The 22,920-nt window shown below is 35.7% G+C and overlaps 1 protein-coding gene across 1 annotated transcript in view; it reads left to right on the top strand.

Moving 5' to 3' along the window:
* Positions 1 to 390: 390 nt before the first annotated feature.
* CDH19 (cadherin 19) overlaps positions 391 to 22,920 on the top strand; it is a 113,496-nt gene continuing 90,966 nt past the window's right edge. The window contains exon 1 of the mRNA XM_064432708.1: positions 391 to 523. The gene's annotated coding sequence lies outside the window, so the exon portion shown is untranslated. The remainder of the gene's footprint in view (positions 524 to 22,920) is intronic.

Raw genomic sequence — 22,920 nt, forward strand, 5'->3', positions numbered from 1 at the left:
TGTTTGAGACCCTCCAGGGTCTGGGATCTCAAGTCTGAATCCAATATCTTTAATCAGAAATTATGAACTCTTTTTATTGACCAAAAAACAAAGGACAATGGTGGTTTTTCCTTTCTGACAATTAAGAAAATAGGCCCCTAATTTAGACACTCAAAAATTGCAAAACCTACTGTTACTCACAGTTTGAAAAACCATCCATGCAAAACTTATATATAGCATGTTTGCAGTCTGCCTAATATTTATTCAAAAACCTTTCCCACTGCAGCTGGGAATGCTGTTTCTAACCACTGAAGACAAGTGCAGAACACTGGGGATGTAGAACAATTGGCATTGTTAAAGGCAACAGGGACAGCTTTCATCCAAAACATACTACACATCTCACAGATGCTGGTTATCTCCCAGAGCTGGTACTGATAAATGATGTACAACACAAGTGAATGCTGAGACACAGCCAAGCAGAGAAAAGGATATCTAGGAGGAATTCCTTCACAGAAAGAGGCAACTCATTAAAGGAAGAGAGCAGGTACAGCATTTATTTTTCCTTTGCACATCTGTGTTCCTTCTCTCTTAAACTTAGGACTTGTTTGCATGCTCTATTTCAAGACAGAATTTGGGCATGACAGCAAAACCATTATTTCTTTGTGCCTAGGATGGGTTTATGTAGGTATAGATGTGATCAAGTGTAGGGAGGTCTTGAAAAGGTGTTCTGCTCTTCTGGGAAAGCAGTGTTCAGACTTAAAAGGGGCTCTGCGATTCAATATGCCTTACTCTTACTCCCCTGAAATGGATAGCAGGTTCCTAGTTTTCCTCCTTTCACTTTGATTTTTAATCAAGTTGCCCTAAAGAACATCTCTGTTGTTTGAAAGGTTGTACAGTTTTTTTCTGGATTTCCTGGTTTTGGCTGAAGTTGAGTTAATTTTCTTCACAATAGCTGGTATGGGTTAGTGTTTTGGATTTGTGGTGAAAAGGGAGTTGATAATTGACAGATGTTTTTGTTATTGCTGAGCAGGGATTGCACAGACCCAAAGTCCTTTCTGCTTTTTGTACTGCCACACTGGTGAGGATATTGGGGGTGCATTGGAGGCTGGGAGGAGGCAGAGCTAGGACAGATGACCCCAAGTGACCAAAGGGATATTTCAGACCATATGGCATCATGTTCTGTATATAAGGTCTGGAAATAAGGAGGAAGGAGATGAGGTTTGGAGTGATGGCATCTGTCTTCCCAAGTCACCATTACATGTGATGGGGCCCTACTCCCCTGAGGGTTGCTGGACACCTTCCTGCCCATGGGAAGCAGTGAATTAGCTCCTTGTTTTACTTTGCTTGTGTGTTTGGCTTTTGTTTTCCCTATTAAATTTTCTTAATCTCAACCCTTGAGTCTTCAAGCTTTCCCTTCTCCGATTCTCTTCCCAGTCAAGCTGATAGGAAGGAGAGTGAGTGAGTGGCTGTGTGGAGCTTCATTCCAAGTTGGGGTTAAGCTGTGACACCAGTCTAACCTGTCTCATATATTAAACTGTGTAAAGAACATTTGCAACTAATTGAAAACACGCATGAACTTCACAGATGAATGCTTCAGTCATTATCTTTCAATTATAAATCTTGGCTCTATCTATTCTTCAATACCTGGTTTTGAAACCACCTTCAAATCCTGACCTATAAGCTCAGTAGCTTGTGTAAGATCTGGAAGATAAAGAACCCTTTGAGTTTTGGCTCTGCATTATGTCAGATGCTATTTATGGGGAAATATAAAAATTACAGTCTATGGTGACTACGGTGTGGCATATATTTAATAGAATAGGCATAATTTTCTCAGAAACACTGATGTTTGAAAGCAGAAATCAAAGAATTTGCAATATGCTATACCAGGCTCTGATCTACTTCCAGCAACAATAGGAGAGTTTTTAAAAGAAACCACAGACTTTTATCCACTCAGCTCTTAGGTTCAGAACCAAACAGTTCTGAGTATTAAAGTGTGACTCACTGACACTGATTCAAATTTACCCCAGTGTAGGTGATTATAGATCCACTTGAAGTGGTATGATCCAGCAACCATGAGGACATAGTTCTCAAAATCTTAAAAATTGCTTGTTTTAATTTGCTGTTGATGCTAAAATATTTTCTTTAAAAATTGCGTCTCTTTGGGCAATTGCTGACATATACAGGGGAATGTTCTAATGAAATTTTAATTTTTGAAAAAAATTGCTGAAAGCAATATGAATAAGTCAAGAAATGTAAGTATTCACAAATTCCTTTTTCTTACACAGGAAGGGAAAAAAGACTTTTGATTTATTAAAGTATTATGTTTTAACATTTTAAGGTTTGAGTTGCTTGTCCAATTTGTAGCTATTTGATTGAAATGACTTTCCACTTTGGAATTTATTTTATTTTAGGAAGAAAGAATACAAATTTAAAAATTAATTATTAATTGATGAGATAAAAAATGCTGGTGATTAACAAGTTATTATCTTTTATGGTTTATGATTCATTTTTATTTTCATTGAAATAAGGAGTCTTAAGGGCCAGGGAAACTACATATATAAAAATAATATATATATGTGTATATATATATATATATATATATATATATATATATATATATATATAATGGTTTACAGATAGGAAGAGAAAAGTGAATAAATTAAGCAAAATTTTTCCCATTAATTTTCATAGACTTTATTTCTCAGTTCCACTTCATAATATGAACACAGAAAATGTTACAAGTCATGTCACGCCTCCCTTGATCATTATCACCATATTCAGTTCAAAACAAGATTAAATAGGTACAAACTGATCAGAAAGTAATTTGGCTGGTCACTGGAAGAACAATATTAATCATCAGAAGATAATGTATTCTTTTAGCCCTGTTCATTCTCTCAGAATTAGTTCTAGAGCCCAAATTATTTCATGGCCAAAGTAGTCTGGATTTAAGCAACAAAATCAATTAACCCGATTAATCATAGATCCATTTGTTCAATGGAAGGTGTGATATAACAGCAGACTGTGGTGCTGAATGATTAATGAATTTTCTTTCACTCCTGAGAAGCCACAAATAGGAGTATGATTTTTCAGTTCAGTTCTATCAATAACTATAGGCCTCTATGCCAAATATCGCACTAGTTTTACAATAATTTTTTCTCTTCTAATGCATGCTGACATTGAGAAGCAACTCAAGTGTTTAGCCATTCCCTTCTTTCCTTTCATTAGTAGAGAGGCTGACTAAACAAAGGGACTTTAATTGTTGGGTTGGGTCATAACAAGATACACGGCTGGGTCTAATTACCTCTCCTCCCTGCTGCAAGAAGGGTCATGTTTTAAAATGGAAAAGAAAGGAGTAAAATCTCCTCTTTTCCCCAGAAAAAGAGCATGAAGGAAGGTGGGAAGAGTAATCAGTATCCATGTCTGGTCTTTCTCTTCCTTACAGTAGAATCACATTTTTATCCTTGCATCCCATAGAGATAGAAATTTGTAGATTTTTTAAGTCTGGGATATATTTAACTCTTTTTCTTCCACAAGGATGCTACAAAATCTACATCACCACAGTAATTGTTTATGATATCCTAAAGAAAATCAAACAATGAGTGAAAGTTTTATGGCCGGTGTGAAGGATGAAATCTTTGTATGCATGGGGTGGGAAAAGTTGTTTGGATATTTTCCTGGGGTCTGTGCTATGAAATTACAAATCTAACAGAATAATCAATGAAACTTATGTTTCACAGTCTAATAGTTGTCTTCTGTATCCTGAACCCGAGTTATCAGTCCCATGGAAGCAGGCTGAGTTTGAAAAAGTGTTTTTCTTCACACTATCTGCCTACCTGTGATTAGTCTTGCATTGGGTGACTCAATTTACTTGTTTATGAGACACATACTAGCCACAAAAATTAATTACTTGCGTCTCTTCAGGACTGTAAAGAAATACCCACATTGCCCTGTATCAATTTGTTAAAGAACAAGATGGCTTAACTGCCCCACTGTAAAGCTCATTTGCCTAGAAACTTCAGTATATTACAGTACACAAAAACTGTGCAACTGCTTCTAAAAATGCTTGTATGAACGACTCATCCAGCAATAGTGCACACAGTGGATGGGATATAATCCCAGTCCTCCTTGAGAGGACAACCACAGACATAAGCAGAAGAGTTCAGTCTGATGCCAGTGCACACAAATCTGACTGCTTTGTCTATTTTCCTCACAATAGACTGATGTAAGCCACCAAAAGAAATATTTGCCTTTTCAGTGTCAGATCAATGATCCACAAATAAAGAAGCCTTAATATCAAGAATTAGAATAGATTGGAGATGTGTTACTTTTGTCTTCAGCATACTTGGAAAAATTAAGCCCATTATGAAGATTTGTGTACACACTGGTTTTCTTGTGTTTTGCATTTTTTCAAGTCTTTCTTATATGCAAATCCAGAATTAATATACAGTGCAGCTCTAAAGGAGATATTGAAGTGTGCCAAATGTACACAATAATTAAAATATTAAATTCATTTTTACCAACTTGTAGGTAAAGTTTTACAGTTATTTCAGTGACATTTTACAAATCAGATGTTATACTTGTGCAACATATTTGTTTGAGTTTAACTGAGGCTAATCGCACGAGATGAGAGAAGAGGAAAACTCGTAAGTAAGATAAGACTGTCTTTCACTGAGTTTGGCTGTGGTTGTTATTCTGCTGTGCAGTAACCATCTGGGACACTGAAGATAACTTCCTGATAGTAGAAGTCAGTAAAGTGAAGCCTGGTATTTATTTAGTATAATTGGCTACATTTACAAAAAATTCAAGAGTACATCCATATCAGAGGAGTATAACAAAGAGAAGTTTTTGTTGGGATTTTGATTAAAACACTAATGACAACTCTCTTAAATTATATTTTAAAAATGGAAACAAACAGAAAAGCAAAGCAAAACAGACTTATTCAGGCCTTTTCTTCAAGTCTGCCAAAGCATTTACAGTGCAATAATACCCTTCTTCCATTCTTCCACAGCTGTACCTTGCTTCTGGGCTGTGACAGAGAAATTAAAAGGTGTTTAAACAAACATAAAATATAGGCCTTGTGTGATTATATCTTTCCACATTTAAACAAAATAACAAATGATGTTTTACCTTTTAGACAATGACAACAAATATTAACTGAAACAGTTTGAAGTATTTAACTCTGTTAACTTTCAGTCATCATTTGAAGATTACTGTAAAATCATATTTCTGTATTAGCAGTGGTGTTCTTCTTGGAAAGAATGTTTGCATATTCCGTTTCCTGGTATGTAACCTATTCAGACCTTACTAGTTCATCCTAAATTCAGAGACCCATGTAAGGGATGTGAGAGATCCAACCAAAAAAAAAAAAAAAAAACCCACCCAAAACCAGAAGACCTGAAAGATTTTGTTGTAATAGAACAAAGCATTTTATTCCAGGTAACTAGCAGACCAAATTGCTTGAATTATCACATTTCTTGAAATACATACTGCTTTATTGAAATCCATACAACACTTTCATTGTGTTCTATGAAATAATGTTTAGGGAACATAGGGGGTTTTTTTATTTGTTTTTCTAAACACTGAGTCTATATATGTGTGTATATAAGGGGGTATATGCTCATATTCTTTAGTTTTATCAGCCATTCTCACACATAGAAATAGTGTTTGGACTTGTGAGGTTGAAGGGGACAGAAAGGTACATCTACGCCTCAAAACTTGTTTAATTCTTTCAGATTTTAATTTTTGAGCTAACACTGTTATCTAAGCATCTCTCATTAGACCACAAGCAAAATTGATATAATCAACATAGAATTTCAGACTTTTATAATAAAATTCATGAAGTTTGTCAGAAAACACAAAAATAAAATCCCTAGGCTAAACAAAAAAAGTGAGATCTCAAGGTTTGGACTATCCAGGACACACCTTGATAATGAATAAAGCAGACTCTGACTAAGAATTTTCTTAGATTCTGGATTTCAGAGGAGCTCTTGATTTGTGTGGTCTCTGTTACATCGGATGGGCAATTTGTCTCATCATGGTTTAATTTGTCACACACCACTTACTTACCAAATCCAGGGAAAAGAATAGTCTTAAGGATACTTATATTTGATTGTTTCAGTAAGGAAATGATGTTCTTTATACTCTCAGTGTCCCCACCTTATAATTTGCAAATATGAAATGAATAACTCAAAGTGGTGACAGATGAAGTCCAAACACTCATGATAAATAAAATTGTTTAAAATCCAAGTATCATTTCCTGTGAATATAAAAACTAACCTTTTTTTTTTCCTTTTGAGATCAAGGCTTTGAAAGTTTTACTGCTTTTTAAAAAAATCATAATACCAAGGAATTAGACAATATTCAATTGAATGTAAAGAGTATTACAGAAGAAGAAAAAGGTGAAGCAACAATTTGATACATGTAAGATTGATAGTCAACAGAGCTTTTTGTGTGTGAAGCACAATAATCTTTATGGCAAAAAACATCAAGCTGCAGTAACACAATTTTGATAACTTGCCTTGGCTGCTGTAGGACATTTATTATCTCATTACCATGAATGTTGTTGTAGACTCACTAGGATTTTAAATTTAATTACTCCAATTTCAAATAAAATTGAGAGGAAAAAAGAGGGGAACAAATAATAAAAATATGCTGGAAGACCACAGATGAAATAAACAATTATGAGGCTGATATTAACCCTTAAATTGCACAATGTATTTTAAGTTAATTTCATTAAATAGATTTTATCATACTTTGAATTTTTCAGAATGTTTCTGGGTGATTTTTTTACTAAAGATAAATATTATTTCGTATGTGTGTGTGTATAAACATATTTATGCATAACAATAAAAGATGCTTTATTAATTTGGGCTGCTGACCATAACTAGAAGTTAATAAACTGGACTGACAACTGTAAGTGGAAGATATGTCAGATCAAAGGTACAAATAAAATAGTGCTTAGTGCTAAGTTAGCATACAACTTCTAAAATAATGGATTAATTCCACAGCATAAAAAATATTTTCATATGCCTTTTTTGATCATAGATATTAGAGCAAGACAGTGCATCAGTCTATTCACCCTTCAGTATGCATTATTTGATGATTTTAGCTGTATCATACCCATGCTTTAAATGTAATGGATCAAGTACTCTTGATTTCTCTCAAGGAATCTAAAGGATGATTTTTATTGCAGACCATCAAACTTCAGTCTTGATCTTCAGCTTAAAAGAAGACATGTAATACCTCTGGAAAATAATCTTATTATGGAAAGATCATTATGTCCTCTGGCACATGTATATCTGCCTAAAATCAAATGAACAGACAACCTGGACGGTGGGATCACTTGTAATGAACCACTGTTAACACTGATAGTGACTTTCAATTGTCACTCTTGCAAAGATGGTAATTAACATTTCTTCAGCATAAGAACTCCCTCAAAACAATCAAATATCATTTTACAGTTAACTGAGTATTATATTAAATAGAAGTTAAATAGTTGGAAAACTGGCTGGCAGGATTTTAACATTAAGATTTTTGCCCTCTGTTGCCAAATTAATGTGCAAGCAAGGACTGGAATGGAATTTCAAACATTTGCTTATGGAAAAGCCCCTGTGTGTCTGAAGCAATCTAGAAGACTAACTCCATATTTTTAGGTGACAACTTTGTGGAAACATATGTTGTAACCAAGACATGAGAGCAGGTCACATAAATATTACTAATCTATTTTTCACTAGAAACCTTGAACATTAGGGAAAGCAGCTTAAACTCAGCTACGTAGGCCTCCAAAAACAAGTAGCTGCTTCCCAGAAATCTCAGTGCTGTTGAAACTAGACTACTACTATGATATACAGTTTAATTTTGATATGTCTGTGTGACATGTATCATAGTATTTGATAGAAGTAAATTTGAACAGCCGTGCTTATTCTACCAGTACAATTCTTATGATGTTTCATAGCTTGCATAACTCAGGCTTTTTTTTTTAATGGTAAAGTAAGAAACAGAGGAAATTGAGTAACTATGATCAGTACTTGAAAATGCAGAAGAATATTTACTTTGTTGAGAACTTGGTGCAAAATTTTAATTAAGACATAGTTTATAGCTTATTATGGAAAGTGAAACAAAATAATCATGTTGCAGTTTTCATATAATGTAATTTTACTTTCTGCTCTGCGTTTTTTTCTTTCCTTGCTTAAAAACAAAATCCTAAATCCTAAGTCCATCCTAAAGAGTATGGACCTCTACACCTATGTCATGCAAATGAAAGTAACAAAACAATTTCTATAGCTGATATTCGTAAGTTTCCCATAGCATAATTTCAGTTACACAAAAGGAAGATTTTGTTTACTAAGTTTTCTTTGACATTTGAGTTCAGTTAGTGCCATGGCAGAAGACAAGTTGATTAGGTCATTTGCATCATCTAAATGGAATTCTGAGTAATGTCATCATTCAGTGGGTCATTGAGAACAGAAAAGTGATTGTATCCCATCAAACCAGGCTTTATAATCAAGCAAATAATACTTGGAATGTATCATTTGTCTGTACAGATACAAAGTCTGATTGGATGATATTCAGATAAGGAATATGGACTTTGAATTTTAAAAGGGTGCTTAAGAGTGGGGAAAAAAAGAAAACATTAAAAAGAAGGAGAAGAAAAACACCTTTCAAGTGAATCCATGTTTGATTCCAAACTTATTCACATTAGTCAGATTTGAAATCACCTTTAAATATGCTGAGATGCAGCCAGTAAAAAAAATATTTTCAGTAACAGTATAATTTTATTTATACTCATGGTTTATTCTGATGGAAACAGCGTTTGTCTAGTGGACTGTATATTTTATTATGTACAAATGTTCAAGATATCCCCCCCATTTCAACAGGAACCATAGGTGTTACTAACCAAACCAGCCTTAAACAAACTTGTATAGGAACATTTAACTTCAGCTGCCTGAAGCACTTGCCATTCAGTCAGCCCCAAATGGCTCAAGTTAGTCCAAACTATAAAAAGCACTTTCATTTAAAGCACATACCACCACTGGAGAGGTGTTGAATCTGTTGCGTATTAAGTTAGCCTTTGTCAGCAGAACATTGCAGGGATTTAAACGTGTGTTAACAAATTACCTTCATTCAGAACACCAACTTGACCTGAATCTCCTGAGCTATAAAATTCAGCATGATCAAAAAAGAGAAAGGAAAGTGACAGTCTAGGTTACACTCTTTTGAAATTCTAATGTTTCCACTTTCAGTACAACTGGCAAGAGTTTTAAGAAACTGGAGAATATCTTCTATTGACTGGAATATGAAAGAATCTGAATAATACTGTTTAACCTCTATAGTATAAGGAACATATATTCACACGTGTCTGTATATCTTGCCTTAGGCCAGTGTCAAGGAAAAGAGAGTGTTCAATCCTGTAAGGTACTGAGTACTCTGGCTGTGATCCAGCAAAGCACTCAGCTATGTGTTTAAATTTAAGTACATGGATCATGCCACTAACTTCAATGGGATTATGCTTAAAGATAAACTAACCTTAAATGCTTTGCTGGATCACAGCCACAGTGCTCAGTATAGGGTGAATACAAATACAGTCTGAGAGGAGCATTTCCTCTCTGTTTCAAGTGAGACTTCACAAAATACATAAAAAAGTTTTTGTCAGGAAAGGATGTTAATATAATAAGCAGACTGAAAACATTCAGAAGGGTGGGATGATTAATAAATCCTGGGGTCCTTATGTTCAAACAAATAGGCAAAGCAACCAACAAAAACCAAGCTTCGACTTTCCCAGGCTCAGATAGTAATTTTTTTTCATGTCACATAATGACTGAGCATGGACTGGGATATAGATAAAGCAGCAGAATTTGAGTGAAAGAGTAGAGATAGAGGCAAACAATGTTCCCTTTTATCCTTAGCCAAATTTTTCTGATTTTAGCTGTGGCCTCTTAATTCTGTAATTGAAAAGAACAAGAAGGCTCTAAGTTTAAGCATATGAGAATACCCTCACAGAATACACATCAATTGAAATCAGACAATGCAGGCTATATAATTAGAGGCAAGTGATATTCTTATGGGTCTGATGCTGTTCCAGATGAAAACAACATGAAAGTACACTTAGGAAACAAAGAATATTTCAAAAAGCAAAAGCAAACCTGTGCTTTTCAGCATTATATATAAATACTATTAACTTTATCATTTGGTATACCTGTTTGGAACTTCCCTTGGCTCCTGCCAGTGTAAAGAGGACCTGGTTAAAGCCCTGGAGCCTACTGAAAGAAGTCAGATGAACCATACTGGTCTTTCAAAAAGTGAAGCAAATGAGAAGAGAAAGAACCTGTCATGCTTCCACCACTCACCTATTCTTGATGGGCAGCAGCAAAGGGTTGGCACCAATTTTTCTTTTATTATCATCAGTCGAGGTTGCCAAATCTTTGGGCAAATCTGCAAGTTTTTCTTCAAACAGTAACTATCACAACAACTCAGGTGGTGAAAATGGACTGCAACAGTGTTTACCAGGGTGATGATATGACTTGAACAAACACGTAACAATTGCAAAATCCTGGGCAGCCTGACTGACAAAATGACAACCAAGTCACATGTATCTTCCCATAGAAAAGATAGCACGTTTCCTAAAATAGCATACAAAAACCTAGGAGTGCCTCAGAAAGTTTGGCCTCTTGTGGCTTTCTGAAAGGCTTGAACCATATTTAAAAATAATACGCAATACATAAAATAGGGCTTCATATTTCAAGAGAAATAATTAGACAGCATTGCACTTTCTAGCTAACAGTTCTTGCTGAAGCAATGGGCAGCTCTGGAAAAAGTCTGCCACAGTGCACCCTGAAGTACAATCAAATCAAACTGATAAAGAATTCTATCAGAGGTTAGTGAACATGAAACACTTTTGAACTACAAAGCGCCCAAGCAACTCAGCATGTGTATTTTTTCCCCAGGTTTATCTCATTCCCAGAATTCAACTTCTCACCTTTTCATCATATCCATCAATTTCTTCCTTGTTGAGAAACAATTATACCCTAGGAATCTCTTGAACTCATTTATACTCTATTATTGAACCTTGAACCTTGTTCTATGGCTTTATTTTATTTTTTTTATAGAAGCCCTGCTCTAATTTTCTATTTACTCCTAAATCCTTAATGCTACAAAATATTCTTCAGATTCAAAATTTGTCACCAACCGCTATGAGTTTCTTTTTCAAACTGAAAGGCTTTTGATTCAACTCTTGAAATTTGAAGAATGTTCTCTATTTATACAAGTACATTTTATGTTTTGACCAAATATACATAATGTTTTAAACGGGGACATATTTTATTACTTATATTCCCATAGACCTACTTTTTAACCACATAATCAAATCAGAAAAAAAAAAAAAACAAAAACAAAAAAAAAACCCCAAAAAAAAGAACAAAAACCAACCCAAAACCCCATAAACATTGAACTGGTTAATTTTTCTTTCCCATCATACACAGATTTTTATCTCTCTATAAAGAGTATACACAAGAGTTTAGTAGATGTATGCAGTATAGAAACTCATTGCCTAGTGTTTTGAAATGCTTTTGCAATTTTTTACAAAAGCTTAATTTTGTTTGACTGAAAATTCCACTTGCCTCCAGGATGGGAAAATATTTTAATCTGTAGTTCATGGATGCTTACCTAACTTAAATAAAGAGATAACTGCATTTTTGAAGTTCAGTGTCTCTTCCATAGCTTCTGTAAAAATCACTGCGATACCTGTAGCAGCTCTCTTCCTGGGAGGCAAGTGTCCATCAGGAGAATTATCATCAGAACTGGAATTTTTTGGGAACTTCATCAAAGAGACTGAGAATTAAAGGCATTTAGAAATATAATTTTCTTCCAGGGTTAGACTTAATTCTGTTCTAAGGCACTTTAGTGAAGTTTACTGTTTTTTGACAATTGCAATGCCCTGCTGAGGCCGTGATAGAGTTTAGGTTGATCTTGAGGTCAGCTCTTTATCCAAGCTCTTGGTTTGTTTCCACACTGATGCTAAGTCAGGTTTTCAACACTTAGGTGAACTCCTTTGCAAAGTCACTGCTCAGTGTTCACAATGTCAGTACATAACAACTGAGCTCTTGATTTTGAACTGAGAATAACACACTGGCAGGTTAGCTTGAACTTAAGGTGCTTATTAGGTCTAGGGAGAAGTCTCCTGCTTTGAATATGAATGAAGTTAGATGTAAATGAAAGCTAAAGCTTAAGTTTACACTTCATCAAGGAAAGAGGCAACCAGAATTTTTTACTGATTATGTTTTAAATTCCCAAGGGAAATGAACAAAGAAAATCTTGCATGGAGAATGGAAGCATGTTTAGGCAGAGATAATTAGAATATTTATATTATTTTATTGGTATATGAATATGTTTGATATAGATTTATCTCTGTGTCAGTCTTGGTGGGATAGGAATCTTTTACTGCAGTGTAGTTCCTCTAACCCCAGCAGCACAAATAAAATGTTTTCAAGAAAATCAGCAAATGCCATCCATTCCAGGAGGCAGTGGAGTTATTTATATTTACCTTCTGTTTTGAATTCCTGACTAAGTATAAGCACTATTCAGACTTCCTTCTATAGGTAGATAAGTGCCCTGAAAATTGGGAAATGGGAACTTACATAGTAATTATGATGTGTTACTTATGTGGTAATTTAATCAAAATTACCACACATTTAAAACTGAAAGTGTGAAAATACATATGACATAAAGTAAGATTTAACCCCTTCTTTGGATGTAGCTCAATAATACAACATAACTACTTCAAGGGGTTGATTTATCTCTGTCTTCCTCCTAGTCCAATCATTCCTCTCTCTTCTCCAGCTCCTTTGTTTTCACTTCATATTTGCATTCATCTCTGTGCAGTAATCTCCCTTATCTTGTGTGCACTGTGACACATCTGCTTTAGAAGGCAAATGCACATAAGAGTCTGTGAAAGCAATGGGTTGCTAAAGCTATTCTACTTGTCATAACAATACTAAAATACTCTCTTGTTTTTGCTGGGGGAATTTGTGTTTTGTGGTTGGTTGTTGTTTTTTGGGTTTTTGTTGTTTTGGTTTTTTTTTTTTCAGCCAGATTTAGTTTATTGAATTGACTTACCACACAGACAATGTTTTGGTGGCTCAAGGCTGGGAAGGGTTGTAGAGTATGAAGTGGTGAAGCAGCAGAGGTGGATGAGTGGAATATTTTTCTTTCCCATTTGAAGGTAGAAAGCTCCTAAGTCATCTCAGGCTTCTGCATAACTGCACCACTAGGATATGATAGTTTGGATAGGATAACAAGTACATTTGATGTGGTATTGTCACATAAATACCTACCTTATGATCAGACTTTATAAAGCTACCTTAAAATACTGAAAATTAAATTTTGCCTTAAAATGTGTTAAGAATTCTTTTGAAGAATGATTCAACATTCAGCAAAGAATCTAAGAGTCTGTAGATTTCTAAATCAGATGCCCAAAGTTAAATGAGGTTAAGACATGAATATTCATTCTAGCACAGCCCAGTGGAGAAACAGGGATCTCAAAGTTTCTCTCAAAGTCTATGAAGAAGCTCAAGAGATTATTTTTGACCTTGTAGAGCAACCAGCTGCAGAGGCAGGAATCTCTTACAGAGAATATTATGGCAGCTACCAACATGTTTTTGCTGAGAGATGAACTCTTTTGCTGCAAACAAAATGTGATGCAGGAGTCTGTCTATCTGTACTCTGTGGTAGCATAGGATTTAATGGAGCTTTGGTGACACAGAACTTGGATAATGTACTACAAATCAGTCTTGTTCTGAAAATGAGTGTCAGCTTTTACCAACATACTTTCTCATATTATTCTCTACCCTCTCATAATTAAAGAAAAAATTGTTAGCTTTTCTGAGCACATATTTGTATTGAGAAACCAAGTTTGATATTCTGCCTCTGTTGACACATAGATCTTCTTCCTCTTAGATTAAAACAAATTCTAAATCTATTAATTTGTATGGATTTTATTTCCTCCCTGCTAGGTGCATTACATTGCTCTAGATGACAACAAATATAATTTCTTGTCAAGTGCCTTCATTTTTGTTTTCACATAGTCCCTCTGCTTTTCATTAACATGAGCATGGGCTATGCTCATGACAGTTTCTTTGACTTCTATTCACCCTCCTGATTGTTTTTCATCTCTGCTTTAATTGTATAGCTCTACAAACACATTTCTCTTTTCTGTTGGCTGCAGTCAAAAGAGCTCCTTTTTTTGAGCTACCCTTAATTTGTTGGTCCAGTTGCTGGGTAGTGCTATTTGAGTTGCCTCTCAGTAAGACTCTTTTTGTTTGTGACAAGACAATTTTGTTTTGTGCACATTTGATTTTCCTTTGTTAGGAGAAAACAAAGGACACAATTGTGCACTATGTGTCAGAACACGTTTTTTGCACTCTCACACCACCCTTGCACTTGCTGTCTAAGACCGAGTAGCACTGCTGTCAGGAATGTTGCACCTTGTAATTTTTTCTAAGAGGCAAGTCATTCTTGTATATGTTTTGATACCGTCCAATCTGAGGGTACAATTGCATCAGCTCCAGTTTGGAAACAGACTGGCATTCAGAACACCTCTTAAGAAAAAAATGCATGCATTTCTGTGTAAGTTAAAGCTCAAATATTTATTGTTTGAGGGTACAAAGGAGTTGATCTCTAGCTTAATCTAAAGACTACTGAATCAATGAAAACACTTTCACTGGCAGAAGCTAACGTTGTAGCAGATCCCTTGTGCAGTATCTGCCCTCCACTATTGGCCTATGCCTTGTTCTGTGATCCTTTTGGCAGCAAAAAGAGAAGAGCATCTTACTTAACAGCTGGCATAGAATGCACCCCTGCTAATCAGAGACAAAAAACAGCACTTCAGTAGAAGATGTAAATGTATTTTTAAAAGCAAGAGTAAAATTACAGACCTCTACAACTAATTTATCACTGTTCACAGTTTCCAGTCCATGGTAAAAGAAATAACAATAAATATTTACCAAAGGAAAGTATGCAAAAGTGGATCTGCATTTAGAGCATTTTAATAAATGTTTAAAAGAAAATCAGCATAGATCACTTGGATTTGGCAATCACTTTTATCTTCTATCTGTCTGTCTTTGATGGATGTTGTTCATGCTCTTTAGTTTACAGTAACAAGCAAGTTTTTAATTTTTCTATCTTCCTTCTCTCTAGTGCCAGGCTATGATGGATGATGTGACAAAAATATTCATCAGTAAATTCTAAATCCTGAATACAAATTAAATTAGTAATATAAGAAACAGATTTACATTCTCCTTTGACATTGTTGTAACTGCATCTGCTACTCTCTTGTTTTTCCCTTCTACTTGTTCAATATTGATAATAATACCAAATCAGCATTGGGATATCTTGTACTTTCCTTAAGTACAAGAGCATACAGTATTGTTCTAATATACTTTTGTCATTATTTGAGCTGAGGTGCTTGGATTTTGAATTGAAGCAGCAGGAGCTGAATGATAGACAACTATCAAGGATTGGATTTCCAACCAACCACATTCTGCTCTAAGCAGCATGGATAAAAAATTTTACTAATTAAAAATATGGCTGTCTGGCCAGGCCCAGAGAGTGGTGGTGAAAGGAGTTACATTCAGCTGGTGGCAGATCACAAGTGGGTTTCCCCTCGACTCAGTGTTAAAGCTGATCCTGTGTAACATCTTGTATCTATAATCTGGATGAAGGGACTGAGTGCATCCTAAAACAGTTTGCAGATTACACCAAACCGGGTGGGAGTGCTGACCTCCCCAATGAGCTGAGATGGAGTGTAAGAAGGCTCTGCAGTGGGATTTGAACAGACTGGATTGATGTACCTAGAACAATCCATGTAAGCATTGAAAATATGTGTAGAAGAGACAGTTGAGGACATGGTTTTATGGCAATGTTAGGTTGGACTCAGTGGCCTTCAAGTCTTTTCTAAAAAGAACAAATCTGTGATTCTGTGATTCTATTCTATTTTCCAAGTGTTTGTATTTTACTGTCCTGAATGACAGTGTTCACTTTAGCAATTGCTTTCCTCAAGTTTAGGGGTGTCTAAGTCCCTAAAGGTCTGCTGCATCTAAATGGTTGCTTGGAATCTTTCTGAGGTCCTTTATCCTCTATGCAGAGAAAAAAAACAATACCTCATAGACAAAAAAGAACAATGGTAGAAGATCTAAGGAAAACAGTGGTCATCCTTTTTAAATGTTTTTTTTTTTCTTTTAGACACAATTTCTACTTTAGAAAGGAATTTAATTTTAAATTAGTGTTGCATGTAACCTCTGTTAGGCACAAATGAACACACAAAGAAGATTGTGATGTTGAAGTTTTCCTGAGAGAAGAAATATATGTTCAGAAACTTAAAAATTGATACTTACGGAAGTCAGGGAGCACTAAAATAAATGTATACATCTCAAAATATTACTAGTTAAAAATCAATAGGGAGAAGAAAGCTGGATGAATTTAAAATGCTACTTCTTATAGATACCATATTTTCAATAATATCATCTTAGCTATGCAGTTATTCACTCTTGCTGAAGAGCACCTCTAAGGTCAGTCTCAATAGAAGCTCAGATTGAATCCAAATAAAGGATTATTTTTATGGTGTGGAGTGTATCTTCTGCAGTCTCTTTTACATTTCTCTTCAAAGGTAAGACTGAATGGGTTGAAAAGAGATGCCAAGGCATCCTTATTTTTTAATCAATTTCCAGCCACAGGAATACATATTTTTTGTCACCTAATTTAACACAGGTGACAGATTTTATCCCATAGTTTTTGTATCTATCTTAAGCCGTTACATTTTTACATAGTATTTCAGTATATGAGCATAGATAACAACTGGTGGAGCTACAAATTTTTTTTAGAAAGGTTCTGAGTCTAATATTAAAGACTTACAGAGGCCGAGCACAACAGCTTATTGATGAAAGGATTTCAGCATTTAGTTATTGTAAGTGTGAAAACTAAGACTGATTTCTAGCATGAACTTTCCTCCTCTGGCTAGTGGATTGTGTGATAAGCACAAATAAATTGAAAATCCTTTAAAAACAACAGCAAAATCTAGCTGCAGAGTTTTTGCTTTGAATGTCTAGAAATGAGCTAGAAATATGCCCCTGGTGCCATATTTTGAGACATTGTATTCCATGCAACCCAAACATCTAAGAGAACAAAGCAGCCAGCAATCAAAACTTAAAATCACCCTCAGCTTCCCCTGCAAAGCAAACAAAAGCAGTATGCCAGCACAGTTTATTAGATCAGATACAGGCTGTGAAGTTCCATTCATTTATGTTCTTCCTGTTGTATCACTGAATGCTTCAGAAAGTGTGGAAGTTCCTGTTGGCAAAGAGAAGCTGAAACAAATCTTTCTGGGATCAGGAACAAAGAGATCATCAGGCCTGTGTTCTTATCATGCCATGGTGATGCCCTAGGGAGTCAGTGTGCTCTCAAACTGTTTCAGAGGGAATGTAACTTTTGTGAGACTAGAACTTGAGCAGAGAAAATTTGTAGGACACAGTATGGCAGAAACACATTATTGGGGAAATGAGAAAAAATGGGTCAAATCTACAAATTCACTGAGAATACTTTGAAAAGAAAAGAAAATTATTGATTTCTTGCATTTGGGAAATTATCCTCTTAAGGTAGAGAAGAGGTAGAATGATTATCTGGTTTAACTATAGGACCAATGGGACAAGAGAAAAAACAGGCAAAGAGGTGATCGAGAGCAGGTCTGTAGAGAAAGATTTGAGTGTGATGGTTGATTAAAAACTCACCATAAGCTGGCAGAATGCGCTCATAGCCTGAAAAACCAATGGAATCCTCGGCTGCATCCAAAGGAGCAGGGCCAGCAGGTTGAAGGAGGTGATTCTTCCCCTCTATTCTGCACTTGTGAGATCCCACCTGGAGTACTGTGTCCGGTTCTGGTGCCCTCAACTAAGAAGGAGATGGAACTGCTAGAGAAAGTCAGGAGGAAGGCCCTGAAGTTGATAAGAGGACTGAGCTGAGAAAGTTGGGGCTGTTCAACCCAGAGAAGAAAAAGTTATGTGAAGACCTCACAGCAACTTTCCAGTATCTAAAGGAGACTATGGCAAAGATGGAAGTGGTTTTTTATCAGAAACTGTAGTGATGGGACAAGGAGTAATGTGTACAAATTAAAAAAGGGAAAATTTGGATTAGATATTAAAAAAATTTTCACTGTAAGGGTGTTTAGACACTATAATAGGTCACGCAGGGAAGCTGTGGATGCCCCAACCCTGCCAAAAGCCAGGCTGGGGAAAGCCTTGAACAACCAGGTCTAGTGGGAGATGTCCCTGCCCACGGTGAGGAATCAAGACTACAGGTTCATTTCAACCCCTTAACACTGTGTGATTGTGTGCTTCATAAAGTACCGAAGGCATTTTATTTTAGAGAATCCATTAAATGCAGAGGATACGTAAGAGTATGCTCCCAGAAGTATCCTAGAACACTTCAGAGCAATGAGACCATTAAGTCAGAGAAGAGTGTTTTGTTGTTTATTGGTTTTGTCTGGTTCTTCTAATGTAGTCTGACACACAGTCTGACAGCAATTTGCTTTCAGGTATGAGCAAAATGCCCATATGTGTAATACTCACACCTGTCACAAATTCTTAAAAACATTTATTGTAAAGGAAGAATTTAATCTTCAGCCAGAGCTGCTGGAGGTGTCTGGGGAAGGCAAACTTTATTTCCAGAACCCAGTCATTCTGGGCATTTTGGTTCCAAAGGATTATCAGAGTACTAGGGGAAGCTCATATCTCATGTACCTCAGGCAGAGACAGAGAATGTCCATAAAAAGAACCAGAAAACTCATGACTTATGGGATTCAAAGCTGACAAAAACTCTCCCAGCAATTCTGCAGTGTTCAAGCAATGGTGCTCCAGTATGTCCATGACATATTTTTTTTCTTTGTGCTGAGTTTGTACCTGAGAATTTAGTCTAATTTGAACAAAACTTAGAGATTATACACATTCTAATAAAAATGATATCCTGACTGTAAATATAATTAAAACATATACAGTCTTCTTTTTTACACCATATATATCATATGGTCTTAAAAGACACCTACATATATCTCTCCTTTTTCACTTTCTTTGGAATCTTCTCCCCTCTAAGATGTACCACAAGTGTGATTCTACAACTTTACGAAGTGTTTCTCAACTTTGCAGATTTTTGCCTTCTACTTTATGTCTCCATTACTGATGTCTCTTGATAGTAGCAATGTGAGTGAAGGAAACTGGGACATCCTATCTGAAAGTACATTTAGATGTTCCAGTTTGAGTGGAAAATAGACATCATTTCAAGTAATGCTCGGGAAAAAACCCCAAACATAAGAACATTTTGTTTCCCAGTAATTCCAAAGAGTTAGCATCAACAGTGACTATAAATAGCAACAGATACTGGAAATGCTGTGGCACATATTACAAATATGTTTGAATTACTGTACTGGTGCTGTGTAAAAGGCCATATGAAAATGCAAAAAATATGCTGGATAATTAAAACCAGAGGTGCAAAACTAGTGGGATAAAACCTAGTGGGATGCAAAACTAGTGGGATAAAAACTAGTGGGATGCAAAACAAACTATAAACACCAATTCACCCATTTCTGCCCTTGAAGTTAAGAGCTTCTCATAGAGGCAAAGCTAAATAAATACTGAAAATTAGAAGAGAGAAAACCAAAAAGCATACTAAAATGAAAACTTACAAAGGAAAAGTTAATGTGCTATTGAAGTTTACATTTATTCTTTTTCTAAATGAAATATAAGAAAAAAAAAGAAAGGGAGAGTACAAAAAATCTTCAGCTAAGCACTACAGTTTTTTTCTACAAACCTGAGGAAATAAAACATATCCACTTATTAAGACTAATCTCAAATCTGTGTTAGAAGCACATTTAAGATGTCTAATCATGGTTTCAGTCTTTGTCACCAAAGTAGGCAGGAAGCATCTAGCTGTCAAACACTGGGACACAGTTCCTAGCTAAATATCTGGTTTTTATATAGACCTAAAGAAACTGGGGAGAAAATACTATCTATGAAATATTATTATGAAAGTTACACCCTATGTGCTAAAACCAGAATTATTTTGGGAGGCTGAAGCTATTTCTTAAAGGAGAAGCTGTCATATTTCTGAGTTATCCAGCCTTCTAGGGATAGGCAAATTTGAAACAAAAACAAGCTAAACCCCCCAAGAGATGGAAACAACCCTCCAACAGCCAAAAACTTTGATTAAAAGCTTTATTAGGTTCCTATTGGATCTGATAGGCAATCTCAAAAAGGTTTGCATTGCCCTCTATTTAGGCATTTGATATTTTCACTTCACCCCTGACAGTATAAAACCTACATTGTGCACTACTTCCCCAGTTCTGAAAAATGAAATTAAAACAGAGACATGAATTTGTAAGGGATCATGATGGAAAAGGATTCTTATTTTTCTTTAGATGTATGAACCTGCTGCATATAGTAAGTGGCTCTCTGGATCCCAAAGATATCCATGAGAAGCTTTTCCCAGCCACATGACTCCAACCAGGCTGTACACAGCTCCTAGATTTAGCAAGCAGCAGATAACACTTCTGAGACACATAAATGAGGTAGTTTCTAGCAAGTGTCACATTAGAAGAATGAGTGCCTGAGTCCTTGGCTAGTGCTCTAATAGCTGGAAAATCCCACTTTTCATTTTACTTTTCTTGAAGAAAGACAGCCTCTTTCAGTAGCAACTCCCAGTCATGTCTGAGAAGTGGGACCTGTGTGACTCACCATTGCACCCATGTACAGGTGTTGTCAAGCGAGAACTGAAGTTTAGGAGGGTTCTTCATGGCATCCAACAACAACACTACAATCTACAGCTGCAATCCAAAGGCTAAACCTCATTTAAAAGAAGTATGCTCTTCTACATAAAAAATTATTTTGAAGAAGCTGCAAAATTTTTATTCTACAACTTAATGATGTGTTATTTTTGGTCTCAGAATTCCAATTATTCATACTGAGGTTTCAGCGAGGTACTTACTGAAAAGCACTGAAAATCTGTCAGTTTCAGGCAAGAGAAATCTTCATATAAATCTCAGATTTAGTCAGGATGGTTTGGATTCTGGATGTCAATAAAGGGTACAAGAGGGAAAGGATGGAGTGGAAGAGGAAGCTTGTGTGAATGACTTTAAGCCTCTGGGTGAGATCAGGGCAGACCCTGTGCCTATGAAATCATTTTCTATTGTTAGCCTGTACAAAATGTTTGACTGTAAGCCCAGAGGGAAACTAGGCTGGTTTTGTGCCAGGCTACTGTTATCAGGACAGTGTAAGACTGCTGCACTGCACATACAGAACAAAGAATTACAGATTGACTTTTCTCTGCGAGAGTCAGCTTAATAACCATTATTTTTATTTTCTACAACAAATCAGTAAAAAAACCTTGTTTTCAGGCAGATGTGTTTCTTATGTATTAGAGAAGGGAAACCTCGACTCTCTGTGTACTGAGGGTGAAAGAAGAGGGATTTCTGCCCTTGGAAGGTGACCTGCCTCAGAATATCTCAGCTGAGATTTGCTGCCCTTTTTTATACAAGTTTTTGCCTTTGCATGCACAATTATCCTGTTTATACACCCTGGTGAATAAAAAAAATTCTTTCTGCATATAAAGGCATATAGCTTGGGTTTTCCTTGAGAGAATAAATGCACTCAGAGTATATAATGGTTGGGAAAAAGAGAAAAACAACATGGAATACACTTTCAGCAGTATTTCTAGTAATAAGCAATGAGATAATTATATACCTGAAAACACATACATCTTATGATCCCATACCTCAGTAAGCTCTGCAGTACAGTGTTCTAGTAAGCATGAGTAGGTGATTAATGTAGAATTTAAAATAATTTTATTTTAATACATTATATGCATTCATTTCAATCCCTGCATTATCATTATCATCTGAGAGTGATTAATCTGTTGATTTCTGCTTTACTTGTTGTAATAACTAGTCAGGCTGGGAATCTCAGTTTTGGATATTGATGGACAGGCCATTTTCTTTTAGATCGAGGTTATACTTTCTGCTCACTGTCTTCAGATATGAAGGTGTAAGGCTATAAAAATAGAAAGTACTTTTCACAGGTCATTTGATTCAGCTTTGGAGAATAGAGTGTTTTGATATCGATCATGTCAGGATCTCTTCTTCTGCTTTAACTAGACCAGCTTAACATTAATTACAGAGCATTTAAAAGTCATCTGTTTAAAGGTGAATAGCTGGGAGGAAGGCTAGATGAAAGAACTTAACAAAGTTCTATTTTGGTTGGCATGTATTTTAAACGGCAAAGTGTGTTATCAACCTTGAATATGATTCACATTCTGTCAGCATCCTCAGGAGGTGTAGGTTCCTTTGCAGCAAAACTAGAATAAATGTCATTTTGAATGTGAAACAAATACGTAAAACAAGTATCCTGAAACATAATTTCTCTAAGGAAGTTGTCACTGTCAAAAGTCATGAAGTGATTTAGTGTCAAGGAGACTCTAGATAGTTTTGCTTCTTTCCTCAGGACTCGCTGATATTAATTATTTGCAGGAATCTGTATGTTCCTATGAAACAATAAAGACAAGGAATATTGACTCTGAAATAAATAGTTTCATTAAGTAAATGCCTCTAGGTAAAAATATGCTCTGTGAAATGCGGGTCTCTCAAAGTCCTATATAGGTTTGTGCTGCCACAGATCCTAAACTCTGTTTTCCTGAGTACTTCCAAAGAGATAAAGTATACACCAGTAAATAAGCAATATAGCATATCTACTATGTTAAGATGTTTTTTAGTTAGGTTAAGCTGAGCATAGGACATGGAGTTTTCCTTTATGGGTTACCTGAAACTAAAACTTTTGGTTGCTATAAACAAGTTATGCCACAGTTTGTACTAAATAAAAGGCAAATTTCTCATCTTGGTGACTGTTTTACTCAGCT

The sequence above is a fragment of the Passer domesticus genome, chromosome 1 (assembly GCF_036417665.1).
Source record: "Passer domesticus isolate bPasDom1 chromosome 1, bPasDom1.hap1, whole genome shotgun sequence".
Lineage (NCBI taxonomy): Eukaryota > Metazoa > Chordata > Aves > Passeriformes > Passeridae > Passer > Passer domesticus.